Raw genomic sequence first — 22,207 nt, forward strand, 5'->3', positions numbered from 1 at the left:
AAATCAGGAAATTAACATTTATTCATTACTATTATCTAACCATTGGACCCTCTTCAGGTTTTACCAATTATCCTAATGTTATCCTACTTACGAAAGAATTCAGTCTGAGATCTTGTCTTGTATTTACTGTCATGTCTTTTTAACCACTTTCAGTCTGGGACAGTTTCCTAGTCTTTCCTTGACCAGCATGACTTGACACTTGGGAAGATTACAGAACAATTGTTTTGCAGAATGCCCTTTAAATTAGGTTTGTCTGATATGTCCTCCTGATTAGATTCAGATTATACATTTGGCGGGGAGTGTTGTGTGTGAGCAGGAATATCACAGAAATGATGCTGTGTTCTCATCGCCTCCCACCAGGTGGTACATGATTTTGATTTAACCCATTACTAGCAATATTATCTTTGGTCACTTGCTGTTGTTTGCCAGGCTTCTCCACTATAAAGTTACTATTTTTTCTCCTTGTAATTAATAAGAATTTTGTGAGTAGGCACTTTGATATTATGAAATATTCTATTTCTCACCAAAATGTTATCCACTACTGTAAGCATCCCTTGATGCTTCTTTGCTTAGTTAATTATTACTATAATAATTGTTATATGGTGATTTTTCTAATTCTATCATTACTTCTACATTTATCAGTTGGCATTGTATTAGGAGGAATAACTTTTTCTTCTCCTGGCTTTTTTGTTTGTTTGTTTATATCATGGGTTTCTGTTGTAGTTAATGGATTATAATATACTAATATAATTATTTATTTTGATTCTGAAATGGTCCGAGATTTAGCCAGTGAGATACCCTTAAAGCTGGATCCTGTTTCCCTTTGACATGTATCCATTATTCTTTGAACTCATCCTTACTTTCAAGCCTAATATGATTTTTCAGACCAACTTGTTCTTGCCCTGCTTCAACTCTGGAATCCAACATTTCTCCAAGGAGCACTGGTTCCTTTTTTTAATTTTTTTTTATTTAAAAAAAAAAATTTTTTTAATGTTTATTTATTTTTGAGACAGAGAGAGACAGAGCATGAATGGGGGAGGGTCAGAGAGAGAGGGAGGCACAGAATCCGAAACGGGCTCCAGGCTCTGAGCTGTCAGCACAGAGCCCGACGCGGGGCTCGAACTCACGGACCGTGAGATCATGACCTGAGCCGAAGTTGGACGCTTAACTGACTGAGCCACCCAGGCGCCCCAGCACTGGTTCCTTTTAAAGACAATGACATTTAAAAACCAAGATCTGATAACCAGGTTTTCTGGAATATCTGTATTCCTACATCTCTATACTGAGACCTATGAGTTCAATATTCGTGAACTAATAAATGAACTTAATGCTTTCAGTTTCAGTCCAACACATTTGTAATTCCTTTATCCAACAGCAAGAAACTTGGTTCCAATCATCCTTAACACATTTAGTAATTAGATTAACTCTCCCTGTGTGTAATCAGTCTCCTATAGCCATCACTTTCTCCCGCTCCTGTCCCAAGCAGCTGCTGTACTTCTCTGGCTCTTATACTCAACTTTGGGCTGCCATAGCCCTCTTCCCACCACTCCTTCCTTACCCCACTCAGCTCCAGTGCTGCACATTAGGCTATATCATTACTCCCCAACCTGTTTAGGAGCCCTTGCCATCCCACTGAGGCTCCAACGCCTGCAGTTGACCCTGACAGCACCCTACCCTCAACACAGATGCCTGGCTTGCTTGGCCCACATAATGGCTTTCAGACTATATTATTTAGAAATGCAGGAACACAGCCAGGAAAATCAGGAATGTAGGAAGATAGGCAGGAAGCAAATAAGGTCTTGTTGGGGATACTTAGAAAATGAGTAAACTAGGGAATGGTCATACAAAGTTGATAATAGTAGATGGTAGAGAAGTAGATATTTGTTTCATAAGGCTCCGGAAGAACTTAAGGATGATTCAGGCAGACCTCAGAACTGAACAGGGCACATCAGAGGAGAGAGGAGCTGAATGGTGTGTCAGGGAAGGGGGAGGAGAATCGCAGTTGATGTTTTGGCAAAAGGTTATTTATTATGGATAGAGCTAAATCTACATTGTTGAAGAGGGAACTGAGAGATATGCAACAAATAGGTTGAACAGCGTTATCCAAAACATCTTATAGCCAGGTTATTCTGGGCCTTTTGAAATGAGGCAATTTCCCAGAAGCAGGATGTAGGAACTCTGAGTCATAATCCGCATTATTGTGCAAATTTCTACAACAAAACAAAACGAATTTATAAACATCACACTGAATCTCCAAGAAAAGTAAGCAAAAAAGTTTTCAGTGAGAAATAGTACCTGGAAATTGGTAATACAGTACTTACTGTTGCTAATTTAAGGTTTGGATAGTATTATTCATATTTTTTTATTTTAGGAGATTTAAAAAAATAGACTGTATTTTAGAGTATTTTTAGGTTCACAGCAAAACTGAACAAAAGATACAGAGATTTCTTATATACTCCCTGTACTCACACATGAATAGCCTCCCCTATACCAACCCCATTCCCCAAGTAAAACATTTTTTTTACAGTTGATGAACTTACATTGTCCATAGTTTCCCAACCAAAGTACATACTTTCCATTAGTGTTCTTTCTTGATGTTGTACATTCTATGGGTTTGGACACATAAATAGTAACATATGTTCACCACTTATAGTACCATATAGAGTCGTCTCACTGCTCTGAAAATCCTCTATGCTCTGCCCATCTTAATACCTTCTTTCAAGAATAGAAGGACTATTCATAAAACTATTTCTATTTTGTTATAAATTTCTCAAACATGAATTCTCTTGCTAAGAGATTTCTCAGGAATTGAACCTCATTGCTGGCAAGCAAATACTGTGATAACAAAGAGACCAATTCCATCTGTCACTGAAGTCCACAACCCACAATCAGACAAGTTAAAACCTTTATACCATTTGACCTTTCTGTGGTTCATGTATAAATCTCTACTTTATCAGTTTCCTCAAGGTTGCCTTGATGTCTCAAGTGGGTCCCTAAGTCTTAAGCTATTTCTTTAAGGAGTCAATCCCTAATAGTTCTAAGAAATGTAAACTATACAGAGCGACCAGCTCTAGAAACTTCTATACTGCAGTAAAATCCTACAGGAACATCTAATAGAGATATGACTGGTGAATAATTGGCTCTTCTTCCACAAAAGTTAACATTAAAAAAAATAATTTCATCACTTACATTTTAATATGTTTGTTGCTATTTCATTTTGTTTTCTATTTTATTTATTTTTTAATATGAAATTTATTGTCAAATTGGTTTCCATACAATACCCAGTGCTCATCCCAACAGGTGCCCTCCTCAATGCCCATCACCCACCCTCCCCTCCCTTCCACCCCCCCATCAACCCTCAGTTTATTCTCAATTTTTAAGAGTCTCTTATGCTCTGCATAAGAGTCTCTTATGCTTCAATTTCCTTCATAAGCTTTCTATAGTTTTCAGCATACAGATCTTTATGCTATTTGTTGCTATTTCAAATGTGACATTAAATTTATAAATGATGAAAATTCTAACAGCTTAGCTATATACTATTTTTCTGTCTCATAAATGAGAACAATGATGTTTTAGAAAGAAGAAGCAGAAGCAGAAGGAGAAAAAAAAGAGACAGATTAGCTACTTAACTATGCCCAGAGACTAGCTAAGAATCAAGATGCTTTATCTCCATTCTTTTTCTTTTTCTTTTTCTTTTTCTTTTTCTTTTTCTTTTTCTTTTTCTTTTTCTTTTTCTTTTGTCTTAAGTTTAATTTATTTATTTTGAGAGAGAGAGAGGGAGCACACACATAGGTAGGCAAGCAGGAGACAGGCAGGGGTGGGGTGGGTGCGGGGGAGACAGGAATCCAAAGCAAGCTCTATGTTGCCAGTGCAGAACCTGAGGCAGGGATCCAACTCACAAACCGTGAGATCAAGACCTGAGCCAAAGTCAAGAGTCAGACGCTTACCTGACTGAGCCACCCAGGTGCCCCTATCCATTATTTTTCTACTAAAAGAAAATGTAGGAATATTTTAGCCTTTACAAAATAACTATTTTAACCAAAATTATGAATATTTTGTGTTTTACACAGGTTTTTAAAAAACCCCTCTTTTTTGTTTGTATATGTCTCAAAGTGCTTCAGAGTCTATAAATCTGAAACTGATTCTTTTTTTTAAATGTTTATTGTATTTCTGAGTGAGAGAGAAAGGGAGAGACAAAGCATGAATGGAAGAGGCACAGAGAGAGACAGAGAGAGAGAGAGACAGACAGACAGAATCTATAACAGTCTCCAGATTCCGAGCTGTCAGCAGAGAGACTGATATGGGGCTTGAACTCGTGAACTGTGAGATCATGACCTAAGCTGAAGTCGGTGCTTAACTGATTGAGCCACTCAGGTGCCCCTGAAACTGTTCTTAAAGTAAGGTTTATTTTTAAAAATGCCTCAGAGGACTTGAAGAAAAATGAAAATATAATGGCCAAAGAACAATGGCATTTCAATAGTTTGGGGAAGAAATTGAGACAATCAATAAAAGAATCACCCCAGGAATTGAGAAAAAGGCAAATGGTGGGAAATAAAGTTTAGAGAAATTATGCTTCCTCAACTGTGTGTCAGCCATTTAACAGACCACACTCCCCACCTCACTAAGAAGAATAAAATTGAAGGAAAGGACTGAGAAATCTTGTAGCTCAACTCTACCATATGAAACTTGAGGAATCTGAAGTTCAGAGAGAGTGAGGAACTTGTCTGAGGTAAGGAAACTTTAGGGCTGAGTTGGTTCTTGAGCCTGGAATGTGGCTTCTTGGGTAGTCATCTTTCCTCATACCTCTCTACCTTTTTAGTGAGTCTCTGCAGTTCTCATTACCTCAAATCGTTCATGGTGTTTTCTTTCTAGACTCAAAAAAGTGTAACTACTTCATAGAGATCAAGGCCTAATAATCCCTACAAATTTTGAACTAATCTTGCTTAATTATAAATCAGTAGCAGAAATGACTAGTGAGAGGAGGGGTGTGGTGGGCCACTGGCCAAGGAGTGAGGGGAGATGGGAGAGGGATGTGTGTGCATGTGGCTGGGAAAGAATGTGTGATGGAGGATGTGTTGTTGTAACCACTGAATACCCCCTCTTTTTTTTAATTAGTTGGCTTTTACTTAATAAAACAATTCTAGCATGGTACATTAAATAATAATGATTGTAATCATAATAGCCAGCAATCAGCTTTATGTACATTGCATACCAATTAAAATGCCTGTACAGACATTTTCCTTTTAGACCCTTCTTATCTTTTCCCCCTAAAATACTTGAGGTGGGGGAAAGCAGTTTTATCACAGAAGCTGGGGAAGATCAAAAGCTAAGCAGGATATAGTATCTCTGAATACCCTTCTGACCTTTATGTGGCAGCAAACACTGTGTACATGTTTTAGATTTTGCATTTTTCTCCTTTCCGTACTTTATATCAGGCTCCCACATTGGGACATAGTCCATATTAATGCTACTCTAACAGATGCCCAGTGCAGTTATACCATAATTCTATCAACTGGCACTTGGATTGATCCAGTTTTTATAATCCCTAAATAGCTTAGTTACGAACTTCTTTATAAAACTCATCCTTGGCTTTCTAATGAGATTAATTCCTTAGGATGTAACCCTCAAAGTGAAATTGTAAAGTATCATGTATGAACATATTCTAGTTTTTTTTCTCATCTTGCCAGATTGCTCTCCAGGCTGAAGCAACTTATAATGTCAACAGTAATAATTGCATTTTCCCACAGAATTATAAATATGTGGGTTTATTATTTTTATTTATTTTAATATATGATGTCACCTCCAGACTTTTAAAATATCCATTTCTGGAATTGTTACTGAAGCAGTGGATTTTTTTTTACAGTTTGTATGCTTTAGCATAGATCTCTCTTTTCCAATTATGGAATATGGTCTTATATATATTTGTATCATATTTATGTATGTTGAATGCTAAGCTTTAGTTATGTCTATCACATTTCCCTTGCTCTGTTGCATTCCTACTTATTTAAATGGATTTTTACCATCTTTTGTTTTCATTTTATATTTATAAAGATATCTATCTTTGATGACAACTTCAATATTTTCAGTATTTAGAGTAGTTTCTTTACAGAGATTCCAAATTCTTTCTTCAATTTTATTTCATTTCTTAATCGCTGAAGTCTTTCAACCTAGCTGGAACTTACCTCAAGATATTATAAGTAATATTGGATCTATATTACATTTTTTTCAATGTAAGATTTATTGTGTTCCTTCTCTGTGCCCAGCTCTGTGCTAGACATTGACGATATTAAAGAAGGTGATATCTGAAGGGCACTTCCTGCCTTCCAGAATCTTACAGTCTATACGACCATATAGGTGAATGTGCCCGACTACAGAACAGTATGCATAGTGCTAGGCTATTGATAGGGAGCGGCGTGGAGGAACACTAAGCAGTGTTTTAACCCAGTCTTAGGGAGTCAAGGAAAGCTCCCAGAGGAAAAGGTTGTCTAATCTGAGATGAGAAAACCAAGTAGGAGTTGGCCAGGTGACAAAGAAACAGAGAGAGGGACAGTCTTTTCAGGCAGGGGATAGCAAACACAAAGCCTGAGCTTTGTGATTCTACAGGGAAGTATGAAAAGAGATCAAGGGCTGAGCATGTTTCCTGTACTTAAAGTACTTAGAAAAGTAAGCAAATAACCTTGTATTTTTTTGGTGGCCTATCTCAGCTATTTAGTTTCTCTCAAATAAGTCACTGAGGGTAGGGGATCTGGCCATGGCCCAAGAAGAGTCCCTACCACTTGCCATTTCATTCCAGAGAGAAAGTCTAGACCCAAGTGGGGGAGTATAGGGTGGACAGATGTCAATATGTCGTAAGAGGCTCTGAGAAATAGGCTTCTTTCTTAAGAGCCTGGTGCTAAAAATGTTTAATTCAATTGGCTTAAGAGAAGGGGTCAGGAAGGAATCAGGATATTTGGAATAGGGCTTTTGGCAAATTAAAAATATTTGAGCATAGACTATAAGGAGAGGGGAAAGAGTACATATACTGTCTAAGAATTTTCCTACCTCTTTTTTTAATGTTCATGGAGCTAGGCACACTTTAATGCATGACATGAAATTCAGTTTTATTGCACTATAATGGGAGAATATGGAAGACTAAATTTTGACTTTCGATTTTATTAAATACACATTACATGCCAGAATATTATAAGGGAGGAAACACTTTTCCTTTTACCCTTCTAGATTCTCCACCTGGGATCCAACCTATTAGACTGACAAAAGACAGATTAATAAGAGAAATACAAATAAGTTTATTAACACATACAGAGTACATATATGTGGGAGAAAGAGGTGGTTTGAATTTCAGGCTTATATAGCATCTTCATGAAGGACAATAAATTTGGAGGGAAGAGACAAGACAAAGAGAAAGAATTTAGGTTTTCAGGGGTGGCAAACTGGAAAGCTAAATATAGGGCAAATTAGAAAATAAGCGTTATTTTAGTAAAGTCTGTTATGTAGATTCCTCTGTTACTATCTCTAAGATGATGGTTTAAAGTCAGCTTTAGTGATTAAGAATTATGCTCCCTTGCTAGCAACGAGGGGGAGAACAGAGGGTTTTTCTTTTGTCTGTTTCTCAATTTTATTCAGCCCCCAATAATCCATATGTCAAAGTAGAATATTTTGGGATGGTATATTCTGATCTCCTACAAAATGATCCATTTTTCATGATCCATGCAAGTTCTCAGGATATACTTGAAAATGTTTGTGGTTATCATTAAAATTTTCCCATATGCCTGTTACAGCATTACCTATTGTTCAGCTTCATAAACTCTTTTATAATTTTTGTCTCCTTGATTTGCCTCATATAATTAACCCGACCTTGGTCTCTACTCTCACAAATGTCTCCTTTGAATGGCTTTCATCTGTTTTCAATTTTTCATAGCCTTTTGGAGCTGTCTTTGTAGATCAAGAATTTGTTGTTGAATTGATTCAGTCACGAGGTCTTGGAATATGCTCCTTCTTGCAGAGAGAAGAGTCAGCTGGGTTGGTGTGCATTGTGATCACATCTGTTTTCTGATATGTAGGTGTCCTCTCGAAGTCTTGTCTTCTCACTTGAGGCAGTGTTTGATATCGTTCTTCTCTCTGCTTTAAACATTATCCTTTCTTCTTTGTGATTTGTAAGTGTAGTCATTTGTCTTTAACGTCTAAAACTTGGAAGATTATTCTGTCTGGAGGGAGTCTTTCTTTGAGACTTATTCTTGACGGGAACTCTGTACCTGTCTCTGCTTATTAGTGAGGATTAGCCTGTCTTTCAAATCACCAAAACCATCTTTATTTCTCTGGTTGTAGTTTCTACATTTCTGGCTCTATCAGGTCAATCAGGTCCTCTAATTATTCACAGATGGGATCTCTTCTCTCTTCTCAGTGTGTGGGTTTATCTTTATTGTGATCTTTTGCATGAGCAGTCTGCCTTTGGTTTGGACTGGCCGTGTGAGGATGTCTTCAGGACTCCTTCTTCTTGGCTGTTTCCAAATCAAGGGCTTTTCCAACTATAGCCTTAGGAGAGTGTTGAAGTTGTGAAAGTTCATTAGATCTGTAAGAAAAAGATATTTGAGAAAGAATAGCACAGAGTGGACATGTGCACCTTAGCCTAAATCTCAAGGGATATTTGGGATGGGGTGTGAGAAAGAAAAGACAGGGAAAGGGCACAAGAGCAGTTATTTAGTGGAAGGAGAAGGGTTGTCTACGTTTAACATTATGACTGGGGTGCCTCTACACTTTGGTATTATGACTAATGTGCTCTGTTTTTCCCCAGAGGAATAATACTCGAGACCTATCTGCATTCCTATCTTTTGAAAATAGAGGTCTCCACATCCTGACTATTCCCTTCCAGAACTTTATCCTTTCCCTGTTAGTGTTCAGGGTGCCCTAGGGCTTATGAGACTTGAGACTGTCAGACTGAGGATGTCCAGTCTGGCTTAGTCCTACCTCATTTTCTGGCTAAGAATAAGTAGAAGATTATCTCAGGTAGGTGTGTCTCAATAGCAGAAGCTGGGTGAAGCCCCAGCTCCCACAGTGGCCATGGGGTTAACATTCTTCAATTCCTGATATCTCAGGATAAGGAGATTGTGGGGGTTTGAGCTACAGTGGATGAGTATCCCAGATGATTTAGAGACGCTGAGGAGAGGGGTGCTGGCTCTCTTCCATGGCCGAAGTTCAGGGTGGAGTGGGTTCCTTGGCTACACAGAGCGAGGACTCTATCTTTGCAGGTAAAGCTGTCCTGTCATTAGGGTTCAGACTACGCTGATGAGGGCTTGTCCTTTCCTTCTGTGGCTGGTGCTGGGGCAAATCCTCTCTTAGCAGTTCCTTGAGAATCCAGAGTGAGTTTCCAGAATCACACTCCTTTATGAGATGTTCAAGTCCTGGAAGTCTGGATCATGAGTGCACTCCCATTGGTGACAAGAGTCACTAAGTTTCACATAAAGCCAACTGATATGGCCAGGCAGAAACCAGAGTCCTGGTCAGAGTGTGGTCCCAATACTACATCCTTCTTCCCTCCATCATGACCTATACCTCTGTTAAGATGGAAGATCCTTTTCCATGTGTCTCTAAGAGAGGTGCCATTTAGGGGCACCCAGATGATTTATTTTTCTTGCCTGGGATGTAGTTCCAACTTTTGTAACAAAACACAGGTCTTATCCATACAGGCAGTGTGCTCTTCTGGTAGGATCTTTACCATCCATCTTTGAACCTAAAGGAAGAAACCATTTCAGCAAGAAAGGCCATAGAAAAAGGGGGGTGACCAGCAAAAATAAATGCTGGAGAGACTCCAAAGAAATTAAGTCCATATCATGTTGCTGGTAACCTGAGAGGGCACAGTAAGTTGGATCAGTAAGTTGGATGAAGCTGTACTGCAGAGTCTTGAAGGTAATGAGAAAATAGAGCAGGTATCCCTTTAGATGGTAAGAATTAAGTAGTAAAGAGAAACTTATCAGTTATGGATGCTTTGTGGTTGACTCGGTTTGATTTATCTTATCTCTGATTATAGCTGATCTAGTATAAACTTCATGGTATTGTACACACTACTGTTAGAATTGCATTTTCTCCTGGAAATACGCTGACTGGTCTAAGTCTTGCATAAATTTCTGCAGGGGCCTCAGCATATGACTCAGCAGGTTGTATTGGCACAATGCCAAGGGTAGCATTCACATGATATTAATGGTATATGTGAGAGTTGTGCAGTATGCAACCTGCACAACCATACGCGGCAGCCCTGATTCTAGCACTGTCTGTTTTGAAGCAAAAGAAATGAGTATTTGCTACATTGTTTATTTGACTTTAAATATACCCCTTTTTGTCTGCCAGGACTGGGGAAATGATCCATCTGTCTTCTCTCATTTATGGCATAGCATAACTATGATTAAAAGATAAATAATGACAAAAAGTAAATCTTACAAGCATATATCTGACATAATAATAGCTATCTAGAGGAGAACATATGGTAATTTTCTGAATATGGGATAATAAACACATAGAGAGAAATTCAATAGAAATTCAAGATAATAAATGTAATGATTATCCATTGGATTACAGCATATAGTTTTTTTTTTCCAATAATATTCCTTGCTTCACAGGAGTAAACAAGGCTGGATACATAAAACATATTGCAAAATCGCAAGCTAATGGAAGCATTAAGCAGGCTTGAACTTAATATCATTAAAGCCAAGGGGGAAAAATGTAAAAATTGTTCTCAGAAAATTCATCTTGATATACATTAACATCTTGATATATATTAAATACAAAAGTTAAACCAATGAGTGTATAAAGAAAAATCAGTGAGTAAAAATAACTTACTTCAAACTTCTTATTTTACAGAAAAAGAAACCAAATCATGACAAGATAAGTAACTTACCTTAAGTCATACAAATAGTTCGTAACAAAACTGGAAATAGAAAAGGATATTCAGACCCCATACTAGGTGCAGCTACCAGCAATTATGTATGAACCTTGTTTTCATACATTAAAAGTCTTCTAATTAAGGGAATTTAAATGAAGTGTTTTGCAAACTAGATCTGTCTGCATCCCACTTTAAGCAAATATGACATGTAAAATCACACATTTACACAGTATTGAAATGAGAAGATAATTGCTTTTTTAAGGCAATTATTCTTCCAGTTATAAAAGATATCTGTTGGGTTCTTTTAAAAGGCAAATCCACCCTTTCTCCCTTCCTCATATCCTTTCATATCAAATGCAGTCTGACTCACAGACAACTCACACATTTTAAAAAAGAAATCTTTTGTACAAAGCAAGGCGTATCTGTAAGTTATTACCCAACTTGCACTTTTTAAAAATCACATTTTCATGTGCTATAAGGAGAAGCATAGTACTAATAGGGATTTATTAGTTTTCCTGCATATCTGCACCATCTTAGAGATTACACTTAGGAGCTGGCAAGTGAGTGCAAGGCTCCTAATTATGGCTTCAGCTGTAATGAGATTTCAAATGCATTTTTCCACATCTCTTTCCTGAACCTCTTGCATCTGAGTTTTTCCCAAGTGAATGAATGTGTAGAATATGGATTTTTTTGTTGTTGTTCGTGGTCTTGATTTAAGTATTGGAGTCTTAAATGGTATTAGAATAACTTCCCTTGTCTCAAGTTTCATGTCGGGATTCATCATGAGGATTGGTGGAAATGGCCTCAAAAGACTTGAATCCCATTGGTATTGAGTCTGTTCTGATAATGAAATTTTGCTGAGGTTTCCTTTGAAATTGAGGGATTGATGAACAGAGAAGGGATTTTATTGGAAAATTAATTCCTGCTGACCTCTCAGGATTGTTGGGGGAATCCAATGAGGTGAGGGGAGCAAAAGTGCTTTGTAAATAAATGGTAAAAAGCCACATGAAAATGCCACATAACTAGATTAAACTTTAATCATGTGGTGAGCAACCAGAGGATTTAACGAGGAAATATCAGAGGACTTGGAAAGCCACTGCACTGGTAGCGAAATGATTGACCCCTTTTGCTTTTGACTTTTGGAAGGGCAGGAAAGTACTGTTGATGCTTTGCCGTCCAGGCGGTGGTGGTCATAGGAGAGGTGAGGCAGGGGGATTTTTTCTGTTATAGGATCAAACCAGAATGGGGAACAAAAAAGGACAAGGCAAAAAAATTCTTTACTTTTCTGAATTGCCTCTCAGTATTCACTCGACCAGCCACCTTCCTTTTTTCTTTTTTTTTTTTTTAAAGTTTATTTTGAGAGAGTCTGAGAGGGAGAGAGAGAGAGAGATGGAGAGAGAGGGAAAAAGAGAGAGAAAATGACTGGGAGAGGGGCAGAGAGAGGGAGAGAGACACAGAATCCCAAGCAGGCTCTGTGCTGTCAGTGCAGAATCCTACGTGGGGCTCAAACTCATGAACCGTGCAACCATGATCTGAGCCAAAATCAAGAGTTGGACGTTTAACTGACTGAGCCATCCAGGCACCCCTAGCCAGCCACCTTTCTTGCCTGCATTTCTTGTCTCCCCTCTTCAGCCCTGTCATTTCTTAACTCCTCTTATTCTCTCTCTCAGGCCATTGGCTATCCTGTTGAATTTTGTTTCCTTCTCTATGGGGTTGAGGCTGGGGTTGGTGTTGGGGTGGAAGGTGGAGAGGCTATGCTTTCTTCAAGGAGGGGAAATGAGCAAGTGACCCTTCCTGGTCTGGCCCTGGGGCTGGACCATTAACAGGACAAGTGCTGTAAGGGTATCTGCGATTTGTGTTAATTGGGTGTGGTAAGACATCGATGCAGAAATGATTCTCATGAAGGAAGAAATTTACTCACAGTTCCTTAGAAATGGAAGGTGTGGAGAACCACACAGGGCCACACAGGGAATTACCAGGGTCAGTAGGAGGCAGCAGAGTAAGGCAAAAACATGGGCAAGAGCCTTCATTTTAGTTTTCACAGGAAGGAATGGGCGAAGCAGGTAGGCACATATAGGACTGGCTAGTTTGAATAATTTCAGAGGGCTCTGGGGCACAGGAGCAGTCCTTAGTTATCTGGCACTTGGCTCTGGGGCAATTAGGGCAGGGAAATAGTGGCCCTGAGTATGAGGGCCCAACAGAGGAGGTAGTTGGAAGTGTGGGCTCTGGATTGGTTGGTTACTAATGAAAGGCATGCATGCTCATAGGTGAATCATTTATTATCATTAGGAATTGGCTAGGCCTGGGAGGGGCAGTCTGTCCAAGGTCAGCGTGGCCCTACACGTCAAAGCATCTGAATACAGAAAACAGGACATGCTTAATACAAGGGAACACTTTAAGTGAATATTTTTACTGCTTAGATTGGTGGCCTCTCAACACAACCTCGTGCATATGCTAAAGAGCCTGTGTCCTTTTGAGAAGTCCCTCTTTAATGATCCTATCCTGGGATGGGTTGGAGGCCTAGAAAGCAGTTGGACAAGTATGCAGGGGAGGCAGGAAGAGATAACCACCAAATAGTGGCCTGAGAAGCTATGGAAAGTCTGAAAAGAACTTCTTTATGACATTTGATTTGGCTATAAAGAGACATAATAGTCCCTTTTCTACCAAATTTACAGATAGTTGAGAAACCACTTTTTCTAACTGGCCAGATTTAAAACAGCATTGTGGTATGGGATAAGCCTTACTTGAGTGCAGTACTCAGCAGATACTACAATAATTGTTTGTATTTTCTTGCTAGGTCTTTCTTCTGCCTCCTTTAAGTTCTCATTGAGAAACTCGGATCACTCCATGTTCTCCTCCTCTTAGGCTACTTTAAAGAAAAAACCCAACAGGATCTCTCTGCTTTGAATGACTTAGGTATATGGGGTCAACAACTTGCAGAGAACAACTGAATCATGGTCAAAAGAACAGTTTCTCTTATTTCCTGTAACTACTCTGGGAAAAAACTTGCCTTCTCCTTGCTGATGGTGGTGGGGAAACAGCCAGGGAAACTTAAATTTGCCACTTAAAGGAGACACAAAAATGTCTCCTTTTAGTAAATGATCTATATCAGTCTTGTGGGTTTCTCTCTTCTGCCTTTTTTCAGCCAAGATGATGTCTAGATACCAAAGGAAGCTTTTGATGAAAGAAGCTGGACTCAGGTGCTGGTCTCTGTGTGGTCCTCTGGGTCTCTAACTCTGTAGGGATGTCCTGCATCTCTTTAGTTACTGGACATCCGGTTGCTTCTGCTGTAAAAGTCCACCCTGGCATAAGCTCCTGTTGATGTGGTCAGGGAAAGGTGGTTTCCTGCCCCATCTCTTGTTCACTCTCCTCTGAAATGCTCTCTATTGCAAGTGCCGGGCTTCTCCTGCCCTCCTGTCTCTCTTCACTCTCCCAACCCTACTCCCAGTATAGGTCACTGTCTGTACCTAGCGAGCCACCTTCCCTGATTTGGGCAGTTCCTATCCCCATCTTCATGGCACAGGAAACCTTTTGCCTCAGTCTTTTTAATTTTTTAAAACATTTTAAAAATGTTTATTTATTTTTAAGAGGGAGAGACAGAGACAGAGACAGAGCTCAAGCAGGGGAAGGGCAGAGAGAGAGGGACATGCAGAATCCAAAGCAGGCTCTAGGCTCTGAGCTGTCAGCACAGAGCCCCATGCAGGGCTCAAACTCACAAGCTGTGAGATCGTGACCTGAGCTGAAGTCAGATGCTTAATCGACTAAGCCACACAGGTGCCCCCTTTTAACTTAGTCTTAATGGCTGCGGGGACCATGGAGAGAAACCAGCTTCCTGATGATGAGACATATTTTAAAATATTGTCACTAATACATAAAAAGCATTTAAACTCAAAAGAATTACTGAAAAGAAAGGCTGCCTTCAAGTGAAGAAAGGTAGTCATTAATGAAGCTTCCCAGTTCTGGTGCAGCTATCTCATCCTCTTGTATCTGGGTGAGGCTTGCTAGAACTAATTACCTGAGGCTCTTGCTCAGTGGTTCTTGTGCCTGGCGATTCTTCTTCCTAGGTGGTTCTTCTATCTCATAATCCTGTGGCCAGGGTTGAGGACTACCTGATACTTCAGGCCAGCACCATTGGCTTCATGTGGGCACTTTGTCAGACATGCAGGATCTCAAACCTAGAACTGGCATTTTCATGAGATTTCTAGGTGATTCCTATGGGAAGCACTAATAGTTTGGGGGAAGCACCCTGGAAGAGTGAGGCCTCAGCATTAGCTCTAGGACCTTCAAGTCTTTCTATTGGACAAACCAAACACTGTCTCATATCCCTTTGCTCGTTACCTCAATGTTTTGTCATACGTGAAATCAAGTTAAAATGCATTGTGTGCAGCCCCAATGATGCAAATAGTCTAATGCACACAGAGAGCATGCCAGACCCATGTACTTGGCATTGGTGGCCATGGTTTGCCAGTAAGATGAACACATGCTGTGAGCTGTTTTTCGTTGAGGTTTGGTTGGCCATTTGCTTGTCTGAGCCCCAGGCACCAGAGGTACCTCCCTCTGGACCTCCCCTCTCTCAGTTTTCTGGAGCAACCTGTTTGCAGAAGTAGGGATTGTACAAACCAAGGTGGGGAGTGGGGAGGCCTGAGGAAAAATGCATGACCTCCAAGGTAGAAATTCCAGCTTTCCTGTATGACTTTGGGCTAATCACAAGTCCCACTGAACTTCCTATTTCTTGTCAGCACTCTGGAAATAATACTGTTTCCCTAAAACTAAGTCTGAGGCAACAAATTAACAAAGCCTATTTTTTTTGTATGGTTTTTTCATAAACTTGCAGCAAGGCCACTCATCTACTGCCCTTTCACTGCAGCAGGAGTTCAAGGGTGTTAGAAAGGAGAGTAAGTTTTATTAAAAGAGGAAATACTGAGACAACATCTGACTGACAGGTGTTCTATTAAGATGGGATTTTTGAGCACAAGAGAGACTTTCTAGTTAGTCTTTAGGTACATTTGACAGTCTTGGTTGGCTTCAAGGGGACAAATGAGCAGTCTGGGGACATCGCAGAAGAGGAAGGATCGTGTAGTATTGGGCTGGAGGGTTTTCTGTGGTCAGCCATTTCCTGGAACAAATGGGGGTTGCTGGGGTCCTTTCTAAAGGTAATGAGCTTCATGAGAAGCTGGCTGCCACAGCAAGCTTTTTTCTCACAGAATTGCAGGAAGGAAATTATTTGCATCTCATATCTGGACATTGTAGGCAAACAATACAAAAATTCATCCTTCCACCTTCATCTCCTGGGGGCTGTTTGGATCCACTTTGTTGTTTCACATTCACAAATCTATCTTTATTATTTTTACTGAGAGCACAGAGGCTTAACTGTGGGGTTCAAGGTCAGATGTTTGACTTTGGGGTTCTTATTCTCTATAGTTGAAAAAATGATGTTTTAAACTTTTTTTTTAGAAACAGATTTCTCTTCAAATGAAAACAAAGAAGTATGAAGTGAAACTCACCTAATGGCAACAAAGAAGCATTTAAAAAAACCTGGGGCATTAAATCACCATCCTTTTGGGTGGCCTGTGTTAAATTGCATGTCATCCAAGTCATATAAATTATCCCCAAAGATAGATGAGCCACTTCTGCCTTTCTAACTACTAGTAGCCATCCTTGCTGTTATGAAAGCAGAAAACTGCCTTTTGACGGAAATTGTGTGGGACTGCCTGTCTTCAAGTTATCCACTTAATCGACATTGCTGGCTAAGAACTGGAAGAGAGTTTGAGAACCTCACAGATAGGAAATGCTTTGAAACAGGGCTTTGCAGCATGTGGAACACCACATACTTGTATGTTTACCAAACCTTTTTTCTTCCTGTGGCTTCCGGGACAACCAGTCTTTTACAGAGTGACATTTGCCCTTGCTTATCCCAACTTTAAAGACAAAACAATCTTCTGAGTCTGTCCACTTACAGATACTGATGTTGACACTGAGAAAATCTCCCCAAAACAATTTAGTTACTTCCCTTCCCACCCTGGTCTCTAGCATCTCCTGCCACATGATCCTTAACCAGTATGCCTTCCCCTGGCTGGTTGCTAGGGTAGGAATTTGGGACTGGATGGGAGGGAAGGAGGTTTCCAAAAGTACGAAGGAACACCCATCTTCCCAAGTAATGAGGACTTTGCAAAACTCTGGTATGCCTGGGGAAAGGTCAAATGACTTAGGTTTATATTTTTGGGGATGAGAAGTGGATCAGTAGCAAGTGCTTGTATAGGTCAAGGGCAGGGGTGGAACATGGAGCAAACCAGCCTGGGAAAAAGGCCACGCTGGAGGAAGTAACTGTCCTCAATATATGAGCAAATTCTGTCTGTGACCCATCTTGGTGGTAGATCATATTCAGAGACACACACTGCAGCCATCATAAAGTCATGAACAGTAATTCAGACCTTCACTCATTCTCTGGAGGAAGTATATCCTTTTTAAAAAATTTTTAAAAACATGTTTACTTATATTTGAGAGAGAGAGAGAGAGAGGGAGACCGAGCAGGGGAGGGACAGAGAGGGAGGGAGACACAGAATCCGAAGCAGGCTCCAGGCTCTGAGCTGTCAGCACAGAGCACAATGCGGGGCTTGAACCCATGAGCCATGAGATCGTGACCTGAGCCAAAGTCGGATGCTTAACGGACTGAGCCACCCACGTGCCCCAGGAGGAAATATATTCTTAATGCAGCACACTCCCCCTCTCTCCCTCTCTCTCAGCCACTCTCACCTAATCCTACACAGGATACAGTTAGTCCCTGAAACTCCCTTTTCTACTCCTGGACTCTTAAACCCACACTTCCTAAAACCTGCACGACTCTTCTTTCTTCCACATTACCCATCACTTTTAGATCTGTTTTTCTTTTTTCTTTTTCTATTAAATTTTTTTCTTCCCTTTTCCTTTGCAATGTCAATCTTTTACATATCTTCTTCTACTCACAACATCAATGTTTACAAAAAGTGGGAGGAGAAATAGAGGAAGATGTCTGGCTGGCAACACTAGACTCTCATGTAATTGAAGGGAAGAGGAGGGAGGGAGGAAAAGGCTGTTAATTTTCATATACTCATAATTTTTGCTCTTGTCTCATCATGTTGAGAGGAGGAAGATGTATGAATCAATCTTAGAGGAACTGTGGGGATCAAAAGGATGCCAGGGAGGAAGGACAAAGGTGTAAAATCTAAGACATGCTTCTTTCTGCTGGGCTGCTTCGTGGAGGAAGGGAGCTTCCGAATGAAGGTTGTAAGACTGTCTCGCAATTCCTCCTAAGTGGGGATGAACTTGAGCATTAGGAAGCAAGGTCATTGCTTTCCTGGTGACCAAAGACTCTTCAAGAAATAGCTCTGATCTGACTGAGAAGTAATAGGGAGGGCAGGGGACACACTCAGCCTGACGTTTGGGGCTATGGGTAATATTGCATAACCTGGGGTAAAGCAAAAGGACTTGGAAGAAGCCTTAAGTCCCATCATGCTAACTGGGGAAGGAGAGACTATGCATTTACTCTTTTTTTTCATGTTTATTTTTGGAAGAGAGTGTACACAAGTAGGCGAGGGGCAGAGAGCAAGGTGGACAGAGGATCCAAGTGGGTTCCACGCTGACAGGCTAGAGCCCAATGTGGGGCTTGAAATAACAAACCATGAGATCATGATCTGAGCCAAAGTTGGACACTTAGCTGACTTAGCCACCCAGATGCCCCCAAAATTACTTTTCCCATAAGTGGTTTGTGATCTGGGATACTTCTATCCCCAACTTATTGAAGGGCCACAATGTAGCTACTGTTCCCAGGGCAGTGCGCTTATCCCTTCTTGTGAGGGCTTACATTAGGATATTGGGGCTTTAGAAAGTGAGTATGGTGAGGAGAGGTTATATGTTATTTTAGTTTGAGTCTGTAGCAGTGCTTGAGAATCCATTTCTTCCTTCCTTCCTTCTTCCCTCCCTCCCTCTCTTCCCCCTTCTCTCCCTCCCTTCCCCCTTCTCTCCCTCCCTTCCCCCTTCTCTCCCTCCCTTCCTCCCAGCCACAATCATTACTTGAGTATCTGTGATGTGCTAGGCAATGTGCTGGTCTAGTGCCATGTGCTAGATGGGAAAACAGCATCAGAGACACCTAGCAGCTGACCAATTAAACACAAGCAGAGTGGTCTATCACAAGGCCTGCTTTCATAAAGCCATATTTTGAACTTTTAGCCATTTTTACCTTTTCTCTCCCGTGTTGAGGCAGCCCAGTAACTTTCCATTCCTACACTCAGTGGACCTTCCCAAGATGGGAGCTATTGAAAATCTCTTCTTTAATTAAAAAGTTTTCCCTAGAATGAGCATAGCTCTGTGGACATTTCTTATAACTAGTCACTGGAGAGGTTTAAGAAATGCATCTGTGGTATCTTGTAAGCTGTTTCACACAACTTTTGTTTCTGCACACCACCCCCAGCCAGGGCTGTGCTCTGGACCATCGGTGCATGCTAACAGCTTCAAATTCTGAGCTGGGCAATATTGCACTTGTTTGAAACAATAGTGGAGTGCACCGGGAGGCTAATGGGATTCCTTGATATAGAGGCAGGAAATAGTTCAGCCAAATAGTAGAAAAACTACAGTAATAATTTCGCATTTGGACACCCCAAGGCTCCTTCTGTTACAGTGTGTCAGGAATTCTTCTGGCTATGCAGTAATGTCTCTTATTTCTTCAGAAAATATGTCCGTGAGCTCTTTGAGCCTTTTGATCATACATTATTACAGAGGATTTACATTTTAGTTCTTCTTTTTGACGGAAAATCAAACACAACAAGATCAGGACATAAAAAAGACAGTAGTTTCTCTTTTATAGAAAAGAGGGGAAACATATTGTTTTGGACTTAAAGGTGACACATGAAAAAATGAATCCTTAGCTGTGAGTCTGAATTATGTCAAATCCAACCTTACTGAATGAAGCACTGTAGGGTGAGGGGTAGGGAGGGGCTGCCTTCCTCTCCTGTGCTGGGGGAGAGGGTGTGACTACCTGGCTGGGAATGAAGAACCTCAAAGATGTGAGAGAGGCCCAGCTACACTCTGCCTGTGACATTTCTGCCCCTCTCATGCAGGCACTGGTCAGAGAGAGGGACGAAATCACAGGATAAAGTCTCAAGGAGCCAGTGTCTCAAGAGTACCCAGCAGCAGGCTGAGGAGACCTAGGGCTCTGGAGGAAGTGGATATGTATTCTAGGAGAGAGCTTCTCTCTGGTGTGAGTCACTCCCAGTGACTTTCCCCAACAGTACCAGGCAGCAGAGGGAGCCCAGCATTCATTCATTTATTTATTCCTTCACCAACAAATACTTATGACTTCAATATTCTGGTGGGTATGTAGGTTTAGATAAAGTCTCTCACTTAATTAGCTAAGGTCATACTTTTATTTTCTCCAGAAGAGAGATGGTCATGCAAATAAACACAGAAGCAGCATTCCTCAGCAGAGCACCCTTGGCCCCTGAGTTGTGGTAGAATACTCTGACTGCAAGGAAATGGTCTGCCCGAATCTGGACTGATCTGGAAACCTCTATTTTTGCCATGTTGCTACCCTTTTTGTCTCATTATCAAGAATTTGAACTGTCAATCTATTTGGTTTCCTTTCAGAGGCTATTATAAATGTCTGCCTCCTGGTTCTTGTTGGCAAGAACTCCCTTCCTCTGGGAGGAGAAAGCAGAATCAGTGTCCAGAAGTCCCAACCGAACAGTACCTCTGCCTCACAGTACCCTATAGTGAGTCAGAATTGGCTTCTCCCGACACTCTTGATGAGCCAGACACCCTGGAGGAGCTTGCAGTCAAAAAGAAAACCAGGAAAACATGCACCTTCTCAGAATGCCCAATCCCAGGAACACCTAATTAAGAAGGGAGATCTCGTCCACAGTAGAGCCCATACTCTGAGCCACACTGCCAGCAGCTTCAGTCTCACTCTGCCACTTACTAGCATGTGAACTTGTATGAGTTACTTAGTCTGTGCTCCATTTTTCTTATTTGTAAAATGGGATTAATAATGACACCTACCTCACAGAACAGTCCTAAAGATTAAATGTTGATATGTGAAAATGCATAGAATATTGTCTGGTGCATAGTAAACATTACCTTTTGGTATTTTGTGTATATCTACTTGTTTTATATACTATAGAACCCTCACTCTCTAAAGCAATAGTGTCTGAATTTTTGTTTTCTCTCTTTTTTCTCTCTCATTTTGTAAACGGAGTGCTATCTAAATAACATTGCAGTGGACCTTTAGAAATAACATTCAATAAGGATCATGTTTATATTGGCACACAAAGGGGGTACCTGGGTGGCTCAGTTGGTTGAGCACCCAACTTTGGCTCAAGTCATGATCCCATGGTCTGTGAGCTCGAGCCCCCCATTGGGCTCTGTGCTGACAACTCGGAGCCTGGAGCCTGCTTTGGATTCTGTATCTCCCTCTCTCTCTGCCCCTCCCCTATTCATGCTCTGTCTCTCTATCTCTCAAAATTGAATAATTCTTATATCTATATACAAAGGCCAAAGTTCTCTGTGCTGCTCCAGTCCTTGCAAATGGCCCCTGAACCCATGCAGCTGAACAGGTGGGTCCCCCATGGTCATGCCATGGTGTTCAGGGACTCAACAAGTACCATCTCCAGTCCTTCTGTCTACAGTTTCATGATTCTTTCCCTGGATTATTTTTGAAATATGTTGTTCTCTACCTCCTAGATATCTAATGAGAAGAAAAGGGCTAATTAAACTGAGGACCTTATCAGAGCTTGGTGACTTGCTCTGTGGATGGCATCTTGATTTCCCTCTCCATGCCTTCCTTTGAGTCTCTGTTGGGCACATTTTTGGTCATGGCTGGCTGGCACACCATATCCAGTCTTCCCAGGGCCTCTTCTCAGGGAAACTGAGAATCTTTCTTCCCAACTTGTGGTCAGAGACTCCATCACTCTTTCACAGGGTGCATTTCCAGTATTTCAATAATGTGACTTCAAGATATAAACTGGTTAATTGTAAGGAGCTTCCAATCATGTATATGTTTGAGAAGATGGGAAGGGAAATAAGACAGTCAGTTCTTAAAATATTGGTAGCTTGAAATCAGCCATTTTCTGGCATTCCTGGTACATATTACAGATAAGAGAGAACTCTGAGTCAAAAGCAAATCAGAAGGATGCTGTCTCAAGCTGTCTTCTTGAAAGATTGGCTCACTTCTATAGAATCCAAGCTTTTCTACCTCCTAAAACAACAACAGAAAAACCTTTAGATAGTGGGGTTTAAGCAAAACAAAACAGATTTTTTTCTGAGACAAATAATCTTTGTTGCCCTACTAAACAAGCTTCCCAGGAA

This window comes from Panthera leo, chromosome A2, assembly GCF_018350215.1.
Source record: "Panthera leo isolate Ple1 chromosome A2, P.leo_Ple1_pat1.1, whole genome shotgun sequence".
Lineage (NCBI taxonomy): Eukaryota > Metazoa > Chordata > Mammalia > Carnivora > Felidae > Panthera > Panthera leo.